The sequence below is a fragment of the Acinonyx jubatus genome, chromosome B2, assembly GCF_027475565.1.
Source record: "Acinonyx jubatus isolate Ajub_Pintada_27869175 chromosome B2, VMU_Ajub_asm_v1.0, whole genome shotgun sequence".
Lineage (NCBI taxonomy): Eukaryota > Metazoa > Chordata > Mammalia > Carnivora > Felidae > Acinonyx > Acinonyx jubatus.
In genome coordinates, this window is record NC_069385.1 from 14,664,366 (window position 1) to 14,683,937 (window position 19,572).

The window sequence follows — 19,572 nt, forward strand, 5'->3', positions numbered from 1 at the left end:
ATGAACGGATTTTAGTTATTTTTAGAATAGATTTATTGCACGATTCAATAATTTAAAATAATGACTCTGGTTTGTATAACTGAGTCCCCTGCATCACCAAACACAAAAAAAGATTCTCGAAGATGTCATAGATATATTTATTGGTATCAAGTTTAATGTAAACCTTACAGACAGTATAGTCTGATCTCTTCTCAGATCAGCAACTCTGTCAGTAAGGCAACGCATTCCATCTTTGGATAGACTGAACAGTCAAAACCAAGTTCTTCATGTGTACCCAGCAGAAATGTCTTCTTGTAACTTCATGTGGGTGCCCTGGTGATCCCAACAGGCCACACAAACCTTGTCTAGCTCTTACTGCATGCACATGAGGTCTTGGTCTTTTTGGTATTTCTTTTTTCCAGGTCGATGCTTCCATTCTCCCTGTCCACTCCTTGTATAATATTCACATCCCTTTTCCAATCTGACAGCAATTCATTTCCAGTGGCCTCCATCCCCCATAAAACGGTATTAACAGCAGATTTCCTGTGTGGACTTCAGCTCCAGAAAATGACTCCCTTATTCAGCCCATTATGCCTCTCCAGAATCCAAGTGAATAGCAATTGAGCAGAATGCAAAAAAGAGCATATTTTCCTGGTCCAAAATATTGCTAAAAGAAGTTAATGATAAGGAGAGTTTGGTGCAGAGGAAGAGTCCCTGTTGTCTTCTGACCTGAGTGATGAAAGAATACTTATTTGTGGAGTCTCACTTTATGTATATGCTGAGAACACATCTAGGCACTCTGCTTAGCGGTGTCCTACATTTTCTCAGTGCTCTAAGCAGGTTTGTCTATCCCTGTTGAGTAAATAAGAAAATAAAGGCCCAGAGACTCTAAATAGTCGAAAGCAACATTATTTGCAAGTGGCCCCTTTGACATTAAAACCAAAGTCTGTTTGACCTCAGAGGTTTCTTTCAGGCATGACCTGGGTACTTCTCAATGTACTCAGATCCCAGGAGCTCCTTGGAAGCTCCTTGAGCTCCTTGCTCTTTGAAGATGGTTCTTGAAGAAGTGTCATTTCTTTTTTTTTTTTTTAATTTTTTTTTTTAACGTTTATTTTTGAGACAGAGAGAGACAGAGCATGAACGGGGGAGGGGCAGAGAGAGAGGGAGACACAGAACCGGAAGCAGGCTCCAGGGTCTGAGCCATCAGCCCAGAGCCCGACGCGGGGCTCGAACCCACGGACTGCGAGATCGTGACGTGAGCCGAAGTCGGACGCCCAACTGACTGAGCCACCCAGGCGCCCCAAGAAGTGTCATTTCTTAATACATTTCACTATATTATACTTTCCATTATAGTGTGATTTTCATTGTACTATACTCTTCAGATGTTTTATTTTATAAAATATTTTATTATATTGTATTCTTCTATTGAGTATCTTCTCTGGTCTGGTACTATTCAAGGCTTGTTAGAAGATGCTAAGCTGGGAAAAACTCAATTCCTGTCCTTAAGAAGTTGATAGTTCTGTAGAAAAGATAATATAAATACACAAATAATTACCTAAGGTGAAATATGATGTGTGATCAGGCAGAGAGGCACTAATAAATTCTCTGGTCTCTGGATCTATGCGTGGAATTGGGAGAACATGATCAACTGGAAGTTCTTGACATTCTTGACATGAGAAAGCTAAAATGTCAGATGAATGTGAAAGCATGAGTGAGTAAGATTGTTCACGGGAAGATACATTATGCATCTTGTGAACAGCTTAAACAACGGGGTGGAGGTAGGAAAGCCTAAGAAAACTCAGAGGACAGTTTGTGATTTAGTTTGGCCGGGGGAAAGGGTGCCTATGGGAGAGATCAATGGCAGACCAGTGAGGAAAGCCAGGAGCATATTGACCAGGGTATGACTTTTCTTTTGCACCGGGCAACAAGGAAGCCATTCAGGATTTATTTTTTAAGAAAAGTAACAATTTTGCTACATGTAGGAGGCTAATTTGGGACGGGGGGGGGGGGGGGGGGGGGGGGTTGGTTCTGTTTTGGTCGTTAAGAGAAATTATATTTGTAATTATTTTAAGAGTAGTTAATTGTTTTTGCCTGTTTGATACTGTGCAGAAACAATTTAACATAGAAGAACAGGTAATATGCTACAACCTATTCAGAGTAAGACATATTGGGAATTGATGGATTTGCCCCATGAATTACTTAATTTATAAGCTTTTTCCCCATATGAGACGTTGTTATATCTTCAGGTGATTAATTTATCAGATGAACACAATTAACAAAGTAATAAGAAATAAGTGAAATAAGTGAAATTTTAGAGGAATTAGTTCTAATTCCCCTCTTAAGCAAAGTATGGTTTTATATACCAAGACTATGAGTTTAAATAAACAAACAGACTGGTGAAATATGAAAGACTGTGTATAAGAAAAAATAATCGATTCAACTAAGATTTGCTAAGTTATTATTTCATTTTGAGTTAATATTACAAGTGAATAAATGTAATTCATGTTTAGTTTACAAAGCTCACACTAGGTTGTCATACTGGTCCTTTGCTGTCCCCCTGATGTCCCTCAGGATTAATGATTCTTGCTTGACTCAAAGCTGTCAAATATTAATGCTGATATAAATTGATGGATAAAATGTGCACTGCGGACTGAGACAAAAAGTCCCCCTTCGGTTCTATTTTTGTACTTTTCACATGGTAATTTATGCCCTGCACTTCTATCTATTTAGACCCATTTATTACCCAAACTCATTTTTTTGATTGATTTTCTGGTAAGAGGATGAAATTTTTTTCACATTAATGGGTTTTTATTTAAAGCTCATGGAAACTAAATATTTAAAAGAAACTAGATTTATATTAAAATTCCTAGTACCGAATGGCTTTCTGAGATTACTAGTAGTCTTTCCTAGATAACCAGAACTATTAATAGAATATTTCTTTATCACATATTTCTTCAATAATCCCATGCTAACAAATAGCTAACAAATCTCTTGTAAAAGGAAGGATTGAAATACAAGCATTTAAAACTCTGGGTTTTCCCCGTTTTGCTTTTGCAGTCTACTAGCTGAGTAACTCTCCTCCTGTGTAGCTGCAGAGGGGTGAGCCAGCTGTCTCAGAAGGTGCTGTTAAGTGCTGGGTGCCCTCCCAAGGACCTCGCAGGGTGAATCTTTCCAGGACAGTGGTCCCCACAGGCCTATGTGGATGCAGAATAGGGAGGGGGAAAAAGTCAGCTAGGAAGCTTCTAAAAACCTGTGCATTATCGCCTCCTGTCCCCCCGGAACTACCAGGGGAGGGAGGGTGGGCATGTGTGTTTCAAAAGAGCTTTGATAAGTCTGATATAACTAACCTACTTCTCCCTCCTCTGCAGTCACTAGCATCCATGATGTAGGTGTAGCCAAGCCTTCTGAGAGGATTCTTTTTCCTTCTCCAAGTTTAATCTTGGCCTTGCTTGTCTTAAAACCAAGTCAGCCACTGGCCAGGGGTGTCACTGGCTTGCCAATTTGTATCTACTCAGGAACTGAAACCATAAGAGAACCTGGAGAATAGTTCCTGCCTTTCTATCGGGTACCGTATCACTGATCATTTCAATCTTAGAATATTTTACGTGCTGCAAATTGTCAACTGTATGTTAATGACCTATTTAACACAGGACAGTGTAAGACTCTTCTAGGCATAGATTATGTAATAAACTTCTTTGCCCTTATTGCCTAGCGCAGAGCCTCAACTTTGCAGTTTTTGAACAGTTTCTGTGGTTCTTGTTGTCGACATTGATCTTGTTTTAGTCCCTACTGTCTGCCTTAGCCCTCCATCTAATTTGAGGCATCTGTATCCGATGAGGTAGGTGGAGGGTCAGTGTTGGAAAATCTTGAAGGCCAGCTGCACTGTTTAAGTCTCTAGGTTCTTTGAATAAAGGAAAAATGAAACATTTTAAAAATTTGTGGCCTCTATGTCTAAGAGAGGTGGCCAGTAAAATTTTGGCATCATCATTCCTAAACAGAACAGCATATACAAGCCCAAGGTAGGAGTTTACCTCTTTTATTCAGAGTGCCTATCCACCTGACTTTATATTGATGTACTATTATCATAATCATAATTTATGATAGTTGAATTCCATATTATGAAAGGAATTCACTCCAGACAACAGGTCTGACCTAACACACATTACTAATGACAAGCCAAGTATTTTAGCATCTTACACATTGAGTGAGAGAGGTGTTCTAACCCCCCGTAGCAGTATTGCCACAGAGATTCTGTATGAGAGAGGATGTGGGAAGGAAAACGAGAAGAAGACACTAAATAAGAGGAACTTGCTAAAGAGATGAAGTTGCCTTTTTACTCCTTTCTTCCTGAGCAGCTCTTAAAAGTAGCACACCTTTTTCATTATTCTATAGGCATCCTCTACTTTTCTGGTACTCATTATTTTGTGTGATTGAATTGGATTTGCTCCAATCCTGGTCTTTCTAAAATTTCTTCTTTTCAGTGATATTTATCACAGTGAACATTTGGAACAACCTGAATGCCTACAAGTAGGAGACCGTTCAGACAATTAATACAGCCATACCCTGGGACAATGGACAGCCTTTAGAGCAATGGTGTAGGGGTTCTGGTAGTAGATTGGGAGAAAGGGTGTTTTTATTTTATATGTCTCCCTGAGATTTATCAAAAACAATGAAAAAGAATGAAAAAACGGTGAGAAAAAAAAGTCTTCTCTAGTGATGAAATTTGAAGTGGGGTTTGTGAGCGAATGGCTAAGAAGGAATTCTTGAGACGTTTTGGTGCGAGGAGGTTTTATTAGGGCACTTCTCCAAAGCTCAAAGAGAGCTCAAAGAGAACTCCATATTTAGTTTTTCCCCATGATTATGTTCATTTAGAAAAATATGCACCAGGTAATATACAGAAAAAAAAATCTACGAAAGAGTTATGAGACAACATTGATTCTATCAGACATTGGGATATATTTAACAACCACAGTAATTTAGACAGATACGCCCTTGGAGCAGAATATGCAGTTTGAAATAAGCCCATAGACGTACGAGATGAATATTCACAAAATCATTTGGAGACAATTGGATGACCATGGGAACGGGCAGGGAAGCAGCTGACTTATTACCACATGTCCTCACATCTCACACAGGCATAATTACACATATTCTCTCTCTCTCTCTCTCTCTCTCTCTCTCTCTCTCTCTCTCTCTCTCTCTCTCACATACATACACACACACACACACACACACACACAGTTTCAACTGGACCAAGAATTAAATATGTTTGTTTGAAGTTGATATTTTGTAAGCTAACACCACTTGATTATTAGTGATTTTACATGGTTTAAAGTGTATTTCATTTATTTAATTTTTAAAAAGATTTATTTATTTTTGAGAGAGAGAGAGAGAGACAGAGCATGGGGTGGGGCGGGCAGAGAGAGAATCCAAAGCAGACTCTAGGCTCTGAGCTGTCAAGCACAGAGCCCTATGTGGAGCTCGAGTCCACGAACCGTGAGATCATGACCTGAGCCAAAGTCAGACACTTAACTGACTGAGAAACTCAGGCGCCCTGGTTTAAAGCATATTTTAAAACATAAAACCACAAAATTAAAGAAATTACAGAGGTTATTTTTTTCTCCTTTATAACCTGGTAGTGGGGAAATCCTTCTTGGCTTGTCAAAAACCCAGAATTAAAAAGGGATTGAATTGTACATTTGTAGATATGAAAACATCAATGAGACAAAATGTATATATAAAAATTAAATAAAAGACAAATGAAAAATTAGAGAAAAATGGGTGTCACATATATGACACAAGCTGTATCATTTTTTTAACGTTTATTTATTTATTTTTGAGACAGAGAGAGACAGAGCATGAACGGGGGAGGGGCAGAGAGAGGGAGACACAGAATCTGAAACAGGCCCCAGGCTCTGAACGGTCAGCACAGAGCCTGACACGGGGCTCGAACTCACGGACCGCGAGATCATGACCTGAGCCGAAGTCGGACGCTTAACTGACTGAGCCACCCAGGTGCCCCAAGCTATATCATTTTGTAATAGACAAAGATCTTTATAAATCAGTAAGAAAGAAAAACAGTAGAAAATGGGCAAAGGGTATAAGAAAACACCTGTATGTAGGCAGCATTCCTCCAAGTGAAGGTGCATGCAAATGTCCAGTCAGTTGTTTTTATCCCATGGATCTTTTTGCACTTGTATGAAAACTAGATTACAAAGTTATTGATTGCAGCCTTTTGGTAGACACACATATATGTTTTAAACCTAAAATCATCCTAAGCTTCCCTATAGGGAACACTTCACAGAGAGTAAAATGCATCCATACGATGAAATACTATGCATCTATTTAAAAAAGTGAGGAAGATTTATATGCAGTGCAATATGAAGATGTGGAAGATATATATACTTCATTCTTAAAGTAGTCTCTGCATATGTAAGAATGTGTGAGCGTATATAAATATTAACTCATTACGTTAAACATTACAGTAAAAATGTAAGGATAACCAAGAGGCTATTTTAACATTTAGATACATTTATCAAGATAAATCAAGTAGAAAAAAGGTAAAATATAATATGACCCTATTTGTGGTCTCAGTTTTCTTCTCTCTCTCTCACTTGCTCATTAAATTTATTAACACTGTGTCAGGCACTATTAAGTGCTTTACACGGATTCTCTTGTCCAAACCTCATGACAACCTTAAAGAAAGCTTTTATTGTTATTGTTGTTGTTTGTTATCATATGTCCCCACTTTAGCCAATGAGGATATTGAGGCATAGAGTTTCGGACTTTGCCAAAGATCACAGAGCTAGCGAATGCCACAGCCAGGAGTCGAAGCCAGGCAGTCTGGGCTTCAAGACAGCTTATGCTCATAACCTTTGGGCAGTGAGGTCGTCCTGTACATAAATGCATGGACATACGTCACACAGATTCACACAGATGTAAAAAGTGTTTGGAAGAACGTAGCGTGATAGTCTCTGGATAGGATAGTGTAAGTAATTCTTTTAACTTCTCGTGTTTCTATATATTTTGTTCCACAACACATGCATTTTCAGCATGACATTTTCAATAGGGTGGTTTGATTTAAACCATACTTCTGTGTGTAAAGTATGCCTCCTGTGGCCATTATGCAGTTTTACTGTGCTACTAGAGTTTTGTCTTTTAAATCAGGCATTTCAAATCCCTCTATTGTATACTGTAAAAAACTGATGCAGCTGGGCCTTCCTTGTCCTCTAGTGGTGAATTCTAGTATGTTACCTGGCAGCTCGTTGTGGTATTTTAGGTTTATACTTGACACGAAGAAAGTGATCAGATCAATGCCTTCTTATGTTGGCATTCCCACATGCCTTTTATCAGTCTCTGTTTTCTTGGGGAAAAACTGCACAAAAAACAACTGTCTCCCTCTTAAGGGTGTCTGGGAATGTTTTTGTTGCTTGCTTCAGGCTGAGTTTTATCCTTACTAAGTGTTTAGACAGTCGATGCCAAGTGCAGTTTCCTTAATTTACGTTTCTGCCTATACTTCGGTTTTTCTCGTTGCTCACCATTCCTGATTTTCTAAAAATACTAATTTTAACTTTGAGACTCAGTGGGATAGAAACATTTTGATTTGTTTCACGTTCGTACTGCTTTCCAAGGCCTGATGACGGACCCATCTTGGTTCATCATTGTCAAAATTATGTTTATTGGCAGGCATTTCTCTGTGTTGTGATTTTCTGTGATGATGTATAGAATGTTGTCAGAGGTGGCAAAATTTCATCATTTAGAAGTCTTATGCCCTGGGGCGCCTGGGTGGCTCAGTCAGTTAAGCATTTGACTTCGGCTCAGGTCATGATCTCAGTTTGTGAGTTTGAGCCCCGCGTTGGGCTCTGTGCTGATGGCTCAGAGCCTGGAGCCTGCTTCGGATTTTATGTCTCCCTCTCTCTCTACCCCTCCCCTGCTTGTGCTGTCTCTCTCTCTCTCTCTCTCTCTCTCTCAAAAATAAAATAAACATTTAAAAAAAAAGGACTTATATTTCCAAGTTTTCTGGACTGTTTTACAGATGAACTCCTTCCTGACTGTTTCCTGGGCATTACTCATAGCCAGGGTGCTCCTGGTTCTTGCTCACATAACTCGTATCCAGAGATCTTCAAAACTTCTAATCTTAGAGGAAGTATTGTAGGAATTCTGTAGCACGTGAATTTTTTTTATTATTCCAGTGGAATTATTATGTAATTATTTTTAGATGAATTTTTGAACTTTAGATTGGCACGAAGATAGAAGCTGTGTTTTTGCTTGTCGTGGAATATGTAAAGCTACTTTTCACCTACTTCAAGCCACTTTGTATTCCAAAAGCTTATACTGATTCCGTAGCAGGTACCTAAAGGTATGCCTGCGTGGTTGTAGCTTGAGTCTTATACTTGGCTACACATCATGGGTAATACTAACTCAGTGTTTGAGACAAAATCATTTTGCATCACAGGGCTACAACCAAGTGTTGTTTTATTTGTTTGTTTGTGTATTTGGTTGGTTGGTTGGTTGTGGGAATGAATAGCCGGCCAGAGCCATACGTCCATACTAATGTCATGTGTTTATTTTTCTAAAGCTTTTATGAATTCTTACATAATTATATTATGTTTTTGTTTTATACCCCAGGAGGAACTAGAAGGGAATCATAAATAGTACCCCACTGGTTGGCAAAAATATACAAATTTCCCCCTTCCCACAGTTTTGCTTTCTGCAGTTTCAGTTACCCGTGGGCAACCACGGTCCAGAAACAGATGGTCCACCTTCTGACAGGTGTCAGGGGCTCAGTAGTAGCCTAAAGCTTTATCACACTGCTTTTGTCATTCACGTGACCTCATCTCATCACGAAGGCATTTTATCATCTCACATTGTCCGAAGAAGAGTACAGACGGTACAGTAAGATATTGTCAGAGAGACACCACACTCCTGTAACTTTTATTACAATATATTGTGATTCTTGTTGTATTCTGTTATTATTATTATTGTTATTAATCTTTTATGGAGCCTAACTTATAAATTAAGCTTTATCATGGGTATGTGTGTATAGGAAAAAACATCGTTAAATAAGGTTTTTTTATATATAGTTTCAGACATCCCCTGGGGGTCATGCAAGGTGGATAAGGGGGAAGTACTGTAGATGTTCTACTCCAGTCCCAAGGAAAAGTTTGAACTAAATACAAAATAACTAAATAGAGAGAAAACAGACAGTTTACTTAGGTAATTTGTATCAATCTTTGAAGATCAGTTTTTAGCAGGTGAGAGAAGCTTAAATAGGAAAATAAATAAGTAACACGGATCTTTATAAAGTGCCAGTACATCATTGTTATTTTGTTTCAGAAGTTCTGTATGTGTAAGCCTTACTTCTATGCTTTTCCTCCTGCCTTTTCTGTCTCCCCAGCGTTAGAGGGGTACCACAGGGTCATGGCTAAGAACTCAGGCTCTGTGGCCATCCTACCAGAGTGTGACTCTGTCCTTCGCTGCTTAGTTGCACAACTTTGGATGAGTTAGCTAACCTCTCTTTACCTTTGTTTGGCCATATAAGGCACGTGTGTTATGTTAAGGGTAGACTTCTTGATTTGTTATGAGGATTAAATGCTTATCCGTGTCAAGTACCCGGAACTCGTAAGCACTGTGTGCAATCAATGTTGGCTACTGCGTTACACGGACGCAAGTAAATTCAGCTGTATCCATTGAACACTCAATGGTTGGAAAAAGGAGGATGGAAATTTGTCCAGATGTTTCTGCATTTTCCCTTGGCCCTAGAGCATGTTAGAGAAGAATTGACATGGGAGCCCAAAGCTGACTCTTCCCTCAGTTGGTCTTGACACCCACCTGCCTCCCAGGGCAGGCACCTCACCTCCCTAAGTATAGTTCTAGGCTTAAAGATCAGATTTTCACGTGAGGTGGCTAACACAGGCTAAGTGTATCAGTCTATGAAATTGCCTTTATGTGACCGTTTTGACCTACAAAATTGGCGGTTTCGTATGGTTCAACCTAATAAGTTATTGAGTGCTCAGCTGGAAAATTCTTGGGTTTTATTTGTCTTGCTTTAGAATTTAATTACTAAGAAAGATAAGATACTATGTATGTTTTTCCTCACTACTTCCCCCCCTCCCCCCCCCCCCCCCGACTGCCCAGGGAGTATGTTTTATGTTTTTCTCCTTTGTTGGGTGGTAATGTCTATTTTTGAGGCAATTCTGAGTGGTGGGAATGTGTTTTTGACAAGCCCTACCTCTAATCCATCTCTCCTTTCTGCTCTGTCTCAGGGCTCATGCATTGTCTAACCCACCCACATCTGCTCTCAGGAAAACACCAAGTAAATTCAGTCATGCAGAAGAACAAATGGCAAATAAGGCTGGTGTTCTCCTGCAGAAGTTGTGTAGATCTCAGTAGCCATCATCCTCTTTAAGGAGAGCATTAACTGAAATGCTCTACTGAGTCAGTAGAAGTTTTCATGGAGCTGGAGGCTGGCAGTGGGGATTTATTTGTGTGGTACGAGACAGGAGAGTTCCCGAAACCTGTAAAATCATATATAGCCCATTTCCCGGTCCCAGTTTCTGGAGGTAGGGAGTTCCGTTTCGCCTCTTTTTTTTGGGGGGGGGGCGATAAAAACTTTAAGACCACATGTTGGGATTGTTGTAATAAAATAGATACCATTTATAGATTTTATAGATTTCTTATTGTCTTATACAATCCTCACAATATCCTTAGGCAGCTGGTAGACGCTGTTATGACCACCATTTTAGGATGAGGAAATGGAGATTTAGAGCAGTGAGGTAACCTACTCAAGACCACTAAACTAGTAATGGAAATGTCACACTAAGTGGACAACTCTGGATCGGGGGGTGGGGGGGTGGGGGGGTGAGAAAGAGAATATTGATTGTGATGGTCTTTCAGGCCGCTTGCCTCTGAGAGTCCTTGATTTGGGGTTGTGACCCATGAGGCCAGTGTGTTCCAGAAGACCTGGCTTATGGTGGTTCTTTAATGAGGGTCATTATTTAGAATCTGAGTGGAGATAATTAATAATATATTTTAATGTATTCTCTTTTACTGAAAGATAACTTGTTTTAAATGTTTATTTATGTTTGAGACAGAGAGAGACAAAGCATGAGCAGGGAAGGGGCAGAGAGAGAGGGAGACACAGAATCCAAAGCAGGCTCCGGGCTCTGAGCTGTCAGCACAGAGCTCGACGTGGGACTTGAACTCACGAACTGTGAGATCATGACCTGAACCGAAGTCGGACGTTTAACCGACTGAGCCACCCAGGCGCCCCTAAATGTTTATTTTTGAGAGAGGGAGAGCATGTGCAAGCAGGGGAGGGGCAGCGAGAGGGGGACAGAGGACCTGAAGCAGACCCTGCACTGACAGCAATGAACCCAATGTGGGGCTTGAACTCATGAACTGTGACATCATGATCTGAGCCAAATCGGACGCTCAACCTACTGAGCCACCCAGGCGCCCCTGAAAAATAACTTTTAGTTTGGTAAATATATTACCAGGGAACAGCTTATTTATTGTTCTTTATCAATAATGATAAAATGTATGATAAGATTCGTAACACTTCAAAAGCCCTCTACTCTAATAAAAGTATTTATTTACTTATACTAGCACTCCATGATTTTGTCCGTGTTTATGACCAAATGCTGAATATAATAATTTGATAGAAAACAATTTAAAATACTGAATGATTGCAACCATCCACCAAGTACTTAGAAACTAAGAAACAAAACATTATTGCAGAATTAGGAGTATCAGCAAATGTTGAAAAGGCCATGGTATAAGTGGCCAGAAGTATTTGGAGTACAAGAAGCTGATATAACACAGTTGTGCTAGAATGAAAAGTACAAACTTTGTGTTTGAGACTATTCATAAATAATAATGAGTCATTTATTTTGTCAAAAAAAGAAGTATATTGTCTAGAAATTAATAAATAAAAGCCAGTTTCTTACTAGCGTTACTGCAACACTAAATTATATTTTGCGCTGTATTATTTGTGAATCGAGATAGCCATTTACATTTCAAAAGCCCTTTGAAACTAGACATTAATAGAATACATTATCACAAGGTGATAGAACATGATTTGTTTCTGAGTTTCCTGCTGAGATTACTTTATATTTACAGCTGTCCAGGACTGCCATAAATTATGTTTGATCTTTTTTTTAAGTTAACTCTGCGTGTGTGTGTGTGTGTCTGTGTGTGTGTGCGTGTGTAACACTTATCTGTAAGCACTTTTATGCAGCGAAAGGGGAAGAAAATTGTCATTATTACTGCAAGGAAAGGCGTCCTACTTAGTAGTACTCTGCATAGTGTGAGAACTACTGTGGACGTGTTTAAGACAAGGTGCTACTGATTATGAGAGGAGAGAAGGCGAACTTCCGGGTATGACGATATCATGGGAGACCTTGCTTTTGAACTAGGTGCTAAGGAGGAGAATTTTCCCAGAAGCAAAGAGGAGGTACCCAAGGTGGCAGGGCCAAGCTGCATAAAGATGGTGCAGAGGCAGCTGGAGGGGGGAGGAACCGAGGCTGGGTGTATGAAGTGCGGAGAGGGTCGAGTCTGGCAGAAGCAAGCTGAGGTGCAGTATAAGTTGCTATGTGGGTTATTGGTGACATGACTAGAAAGTAGGTTGAGGCCAGATTGGAAAAAGTTTGGAGTCCTGGGATCTGGAATAAGAACCCTGCCAGGCAGTGGTAACCCATTTTAAGGTGGCAAGGGAATGATGTTATCAGAGTTGCGCTCTGAAAAATCAGTCTAATGTTAGTGAGTAGTACGAATCAGGTAGCAGAGAGACTGGAGTGCGGGGAGGCCAGACAGATGCGTCAGAATCGAGTCTTCACAAAAGTACCAAGCCCAGGTCCTACCAGTAGTGATTCTGATTCAGTAAGTCTGGAGGGGCCCAGGGGTCTGCAATACGAACAGGGTCTCCAAGTGATTCTTAGACCAGTGGGGTGCTGTGTACCCTTTAAGAAACATCAAGGAAGGGGCACGTGTGTGGCTCAGTAAGTTAACCATCAGCGTTCGTCTCAGGTCATGATCTCTTGGTTTGGTTTGTGAGTTCGAGCCCCATGTTAGAAACTATGCTGTTAGCACAGAGTCCGTTTTAGAACCTCTCTCCCTCTCTTTGACCCTCTCCAGCTTGCTGTCTCTCTCTAAAAAACAAATAAACTTAAAGAAAGAAAGAAAGAAAGAAAGAAAGAAAGAAAGAAAGACAGAAAGAAAGACAGAAACATCAAGGAAGAGTTGAGAGGTACTTGAATTAAAACTGGAATGGGAGAAGCCTAAGGGTGGAAGGAATGACAACGATCAGTGGTGACGGTGACTGTGACGTGAAGTTGAGAATTGGTGCAAGAGAGAGGCTTACCTCCAAAGACAACTGTATTTATGGGGTGATTGCCTACCCAGAAGTCCCTGTTAGACAAGGGCAAGTGACCCGAGAGAGCCAGGCAGAAGCCTTTTTGCCTTTGAGACCTAGCCTCAGAAGTCACACACCATCTCTCTGACCCATCCTACTTGACTCTCCTACGGTGCCCAACCAGTTTCAAGAGAAAGGAAGACAGTCTCTATCCCCTCATGGTGCAGGTAGCGGTGAGCTTCTGAAAGAGCATGTAGGACCAGAAATGGTGTTGTTGTCTTCTTCAGAAAATATGGTTTAAAAAAGCAAATCCCTTATGTTGCAAAATGTAAACCAATGGAGCCTACTTAGGGGAAAGCAGCTGGTTAAGTATTATCATACCCCTGGATTTACGTTGCATGGTTATAGACATTATGAAATCCAGTCTCTTCGGAAACAAACTGGAATATTAAATTAATATCTGTTTCCAAAGACTTAATGGATTTTTAGGTGGATGACTTAGAAATAAGATGTGGCTCTCACTGTTAAAAAATGTTAATGAAAGAAACATAGAAGTGACAATGATATAGAATATTATTAGATGAATTCATGGAAGAGATATATGCACAGTACTTAGAGACCAAAATTCTTAATTATGAATGTTAGCAGGAAGGCAAGGTTGTCACTGTCACAGGGTTAGCTAGCCTACAAGCACCCGAAGTCAGGAACCTTGGAATCAAAGTCAGGGTATTAGAAATAAAGAATATGAAATTTTTCATCTGATGAGTTTAACACAAGAACAATAGTTTGCTATTGTTTGGGGGCTGAAGACAGGCAAGAAGTGTTTCTGCTATCTAGATTTGCATATTTAATAGAACGACACTTTACAAATACACACACATACACAGACACACACATATACGCCCACACCCACACACTGTGTCACATTATAGTTTATACAGGGAAGGGAAATGCAGGAAGTAAAGATGTGGGTCTTGTCCCAAGCACTGTTTGTTTCTGGTGTTTACTTCCTAAGAGAGCCCTAGTAGATGCTAGAAGTCTTCTTGTAGGTAGGTAAAATTTCGTGTAATAAATGAGCAAATTATTTTATTGCCATATTGCTTGTAAAGCTAAAACTGAAACAAACATAACAAAACAAAACAAACACACACACACAAAAACCTCCACATAAGTCTGTAATAACGGGGAGATGTGAAACCAGTATTGTAGCTTTTCACTCTAAATCTGATCTGAACAATGACCATAATGATTAGAAACATTTCGGTGTTAGAAATGTTTTTGATTTAAAATACCACAACTATGTCAGTTGTACATTCAGTTTGTTTTTATGGCTCTTAGCGAATTTTCTTTACTAACCGCAGGATACACAGCCTTTTGCAAAGCGTGTGGTGGTTTGTCCATATTTCTGCCTACAAAAGCAAGGCTCTTGCTCAGCTGGGTGACTTCTCTAATGCCCTACATTAAGTTTAGGTCCTAAAAAAATTCTGTTACTAAACCATTTGCAACTATTAGTAAACTATTGGTAGAGAATAAAAAAAATAAAAAAATAAACACTTAATAAGCCCCAGTCACTGTGAGTAGCTTGATTTAATTTGAAGACAAGAACATCTCTTTTTAATGTATGAACAATTATTATTGTCTTACAATTAAAAGCTGGCATTTTATGTGTTCCTCCATTTTGTTTTTAAAAGCCCTTCTTGCGTAAAATGATCAGTGTGAAACAGTTTTGCTTTGGCTCACAATCTGTTTTCCATAGACCTTTTGTTAATGCTCAATCATTAAGTGAAATTGTATCTCCATTTCCTCTGCTTGCTTTGAGCGTTATTTACTCTTCTTTAATCTAATGGGACTAAATGAGATTAGATTTGGGAAGCACAAAGGAAGAAACTGGATTTTTCCACTGTTTTTTTGACAGCTAGATTTGGGAGAACGTAAAATAATCTCTGTACTTTCTCTGGCTGATTTTAATAGGAAGGTCAAAAATCTGGCTATTAATTCTTACACCTGCTGTGACCCCAAGTCTCTTGCCAAGGTTTGCAAAGCCCTTTGGTCCATGTGTCACTGTCTCACTTGGAAATAACCTGTGTCTTTTGGGGTGAGTCACCATTTCATAGTCATGCTTCTTTAGCTACCTCTGACAAATTTAAAATAACAATACCAAATACCTAATAATGTATACCTTCGAAGTTATTTTGATGGAAAAAGGACGAAGTTTAGAGACGGGAACACACCAAGTTGCAAATGATTAATCATAAAGAACCCTGAGTATAATGTACTCTCAGACACCGATTTATCAAAACAAAAAAATAGCACCATACAGGAGAGTGTTGTAGAGTTGGTATAGCAGGACTCAAAAATCAAGGCTAAATATGTCCTAGCATTTCTGCCTTGAATGCCTCCTAATCAGTTATTCCCAGTCTGTATTTGGGAGCTGTGGCACAGTAATATTTTGCTTGCTCTGGACCACTTGAGAATCTGCTTATGCATAACAGTTGTTATTTCTTTTGGATATATCCTATCGCCACCGAATGGGAATACATACCAGTAACTGCCTGAAGCAAGCAGCTAATGCGGATTGGATTAGATTTACCATTTGTTAGCAAAGATGGGTTGGTACCTATTAAAAAAGAAAAGAAATCTCAATAGGAGCGATTTAATGGAAAGGCACGCACAGGCATGTTTGCTGGGTAGTCAAGGTCCACTCTGTCTTTGTTAGCAGATTACGCAACAGTTGTTTCCCAGAACGCTACTAATAATGCTGCAAGAATGACAAAAGAAACTTTGTTAGCCTAAATATTTTTCAAGAGAGGTATGCACATCAAGTTGCTAAAAGGGAAGGTAACAATAATAATAATAATACAATGTAACACAGATTAAGTGCCTATTATGTTCCAGGCCCAGTGCTGTATGTTTCATATATATGATGCTCTTTAACTCCCCAGCAGCCCTGTGAGGTAGCTGTTAGTTTCTCCAGTTTATTCGAAAGGAAACTGATGTTCAGATAGGTTAAGACACTTGCTCAATGTCATACAGCTTGTAAGGGGCAGCAAACTTAGGTCATTCTGACTTCCAAGATCATGTTTATTCTCATGACAGCACACTCTTAAAACGGAAAAACATCTTAGATGATTACTGAGCTGTATTGAAGCGCAATATCACTGCTCTCTTGAATGTTGTCAGTAATTAACATAATTTCAGTATCATACAGATATTCTAAGGATCTGAAGCACTGGTTTTTAAACCTTACTTTAGGGGCGCCTGGATGGCTCAAGTTGGTTGAGCATCCGACTTTTTGTTTTTTATCTATTCTTTAAAAAAAAAAAATGTCTTTGAGAAAGAGCGGGGAAGGGGCAGAGAGAGGGGGAGACACAGAATGCGAAGCAGGTTCCAGGCTCCAAGCTGTCAGCACAGAGCCCCATGGCCCGATGTGGGGCCTGAACTCATGAGCCACAAGATCATGACCTGAGATGAAGTCAGATGCTTAGCCAACTGAGCCACCCAGGTGTACTGAGCACCTGACTCTTGATTTAGGCTCAGGTTGTGATCCCAGCATCATGGGATCAAACATGGAGCCTGCTTGGGATTGGCTGTCTCTCCTTCTGCCCCTCTCTGCCGCACACTGTCTTTCTGTAAAATAAAAAAATGAAATAAACCTTAGTTTGGGTACAATTACCATGAGGAGTGTGTCCAAAGAAGACTTCTAAGCCTTGTCTGAGATTCTCATTCAGAAGATCTGCTGCAGAACCCACGAATCTATACCTCCAACAAGCACCACATTCTTATGCCATTGGTCCATGATTAGCATTTGTCGATAAAAACCTAAAGAAATGTAATTCAGCCCAAAGCATCACAAAAAAGCTTCTTTTAAAATTGTCCTGCGTAGAAATAAATAAATAAATAAATAAGTAAATAAATAAATAAAATTGTTCTGCTCAATGTAGTATTGCATTAGGAAAAACCTTATCAAGTGGGTCTTCTTGAAATAGTCCTTCTTGAAATGTCCTTCTTGAGGACGTTTGTTGCGTTCCCAAAGTGGAGCCAGAAATAATCCATCAACTGGTTATACCACCAAGTGTTTTCAGGGGTATAACTTATTCCTCAGATAAATTAGGAACTCTTACATTTAAGATTTTGATATGCTCACTCATATTTTTCTTACAAGAGCATGATTCCAAGGATTATTCTCTTAGAATACTTACATGGCGGCTTAAAAGCACCCAAAGCCACAGGGAAACAAAATAAAACAACAGAACAAGCAAACAAAATCCAGCCCAAGCCCTCTCCTAGAAAGACTTGACAGGTGGATCCCAGAGTAGTACACTGAATGGTGTCTGCTTGAAGGAACTGAAAGCATTCATGTTCCTGATAAAACCAGAAGGTTGGCCTGTGCATCATTTTGATTACCCAAAATACCTTAAATAATTGCTTATGAATGTAGTTAAAGAGCACGCCTTCAGGTGATGGCCAGCATATCCACTCAAGAAGCGACTTTGTGGCTGTGAAACAACTCTAATGCGTATACTCTTCACCTGTCAGACTCACCCCCTTCTCTGCCCTCAAAGGTTCATTTAGTCCAATTAATGAGGGGAGATTTGGACTGGTGACCAGACTGTTCAAGATAAATCAACTAACAAGACCTGAAGAAAGTCCAGAAGGCAGTGAGAGTGAGGGAGGAGGAGAGGCATCCCAACTCTTTCTGTCCAACCTAAGCAATCAGCAGTCAGAAAAGGAAGGACAGGTATAAAAACAAAGAGGAGGTGACAATGCAGAATTGAGACTTTGCTATACATGGGGGGTAGGCACACGTCTTAGATGACTCTCCAAGAGTCTCCTGCAAATATATGTGTGTATATGTTTCCACATAGTAGGTCTTGTCTCTCCTCTTCATTCTTAACCCTGGTTTGAGGTTTAAATTGTAATTACAAAATGGTATCAGTGTCCATTTTCACAGGTTGGAATGAGGAAATTCTTGCATGCCTGGGTCTTGTCATTTGTTTTTGAGAATTATATCTGATAAAGAGATGACGCAGATCTTGGATGACTGTTGCTAATGTTTTTGCCTTTTTTTTTTTTAAGTTAAAATATATTGTGTGGTTCCAACAGGTGAAACAGGGCTTTAGTGATAGTCTGCTTTTGCAAATGAACGCATTCTCTTACTTCATCATAGAAGTTTTCCTTCTGAGATAAATGTCATTTTAGGATAGGTCGATGCTATTATCACAATTTGTTTGATCATCAGATTTTTTTAAAAAAATGATTGACCTCATTCTCGAACATCTATATTAGAGTGCCCAGGTCATGCACTTTTATATAGGGAAATTTTGAGCACATTCGTCCAGAGAAAGTTATGACTTATGAGAGTCCCAAGGTTACATGCTTAGCATTTCTTGAGGATGAGTTTTCTGAAAGCTCCTTGAACATCTATTTCCATATTCACAATTGGAGAATGACAATGTGGAGCCATCTAAGGGAAGGACAGTTGTGAGAAATGGAATTCAATCTACTTTTTAAACCTTTTCTCTCCAGCTTTTCTCTCTCTATAGGGATTTAAACCACCTCCAAGTGTCTCGCCCTTGGAAACATACTCCTTTTTCTTTCTTCACTTCTTAATTTTCACTGCCTGGGGCTATTCAGCAAGGCTACCTCTAATTAGAACAGCTGACAGTGAGATGTGAATGACAAAAGACTTAACCTTCCGGGTAGGTGTTTACAATCCTGAAATGGTTATTAGACCAAAGGCGACTCCCTGCTTCAGAATTTGTGGCTGAGATATATTTTTTTTTATTCTGGTGTGCTTTCCCTGCCTACCCTAGTAAGCCAAATGACCAGGAAAATAGAACAACACACGTCAAAACACCAATGAACAAAATTCATGGGATCTGTTTTATTTTATAGGTTTGGGGCTTTCCATGACTTCATTTTCTTTACTTCTCTTCTGTCACCTTCTAAGCGACTCTTCATCCCCTAGCAGCAAGTGAGTCACCTTTAGGGAAAGAGTTTTTCTGTAGCTAATCTTTCCACCTATAGAGAAAAGAGCTTCTGGGTATCTGATGGTTAGAAGCATGATTTCTGACTTCTTGTTGCTAACTGCTTTTTTGACATGGGGCAGGTCACAGATTCCAACTATCCTACAGTTCCTAACCTGTAGAAAGTGCTCTGATTCTGGAATTCTGCTATCCTATGAGTTCCTTTATTCTGTTTATTTGTTTTGAAGCCCTTCCAATCTGAATAATTTCTCCATG

General features: G+C 39.6%; 1 protein-coding gene and 1 long non-coding RNA gene across 19 annotated transcripts in view; both read left to right on the forward strand.

The window, feature by feature from the left end:
• Window positions 1–19,572, forward strand: part of SYNE1 (spectrin repeat containing nuclear envelope protein 1) — a 474,716-nt gene that overhangs the window by 32,630 nt on the left and 422,514 nt on the right. The gene's annotated exons all lie outside the window — the stretch shown is intronic.
• On the forward strand, window positions 11,097–13,145 carry LOC128315471 (uncharacterized). The gene is made up of 2 exons (XR_008298259.1): window positions 11,097–12,298; window positions 12,450–13,145. It is a non-coding gene; the product is annotated as an uncharacterized LOC128315471 (long non-coding RNA).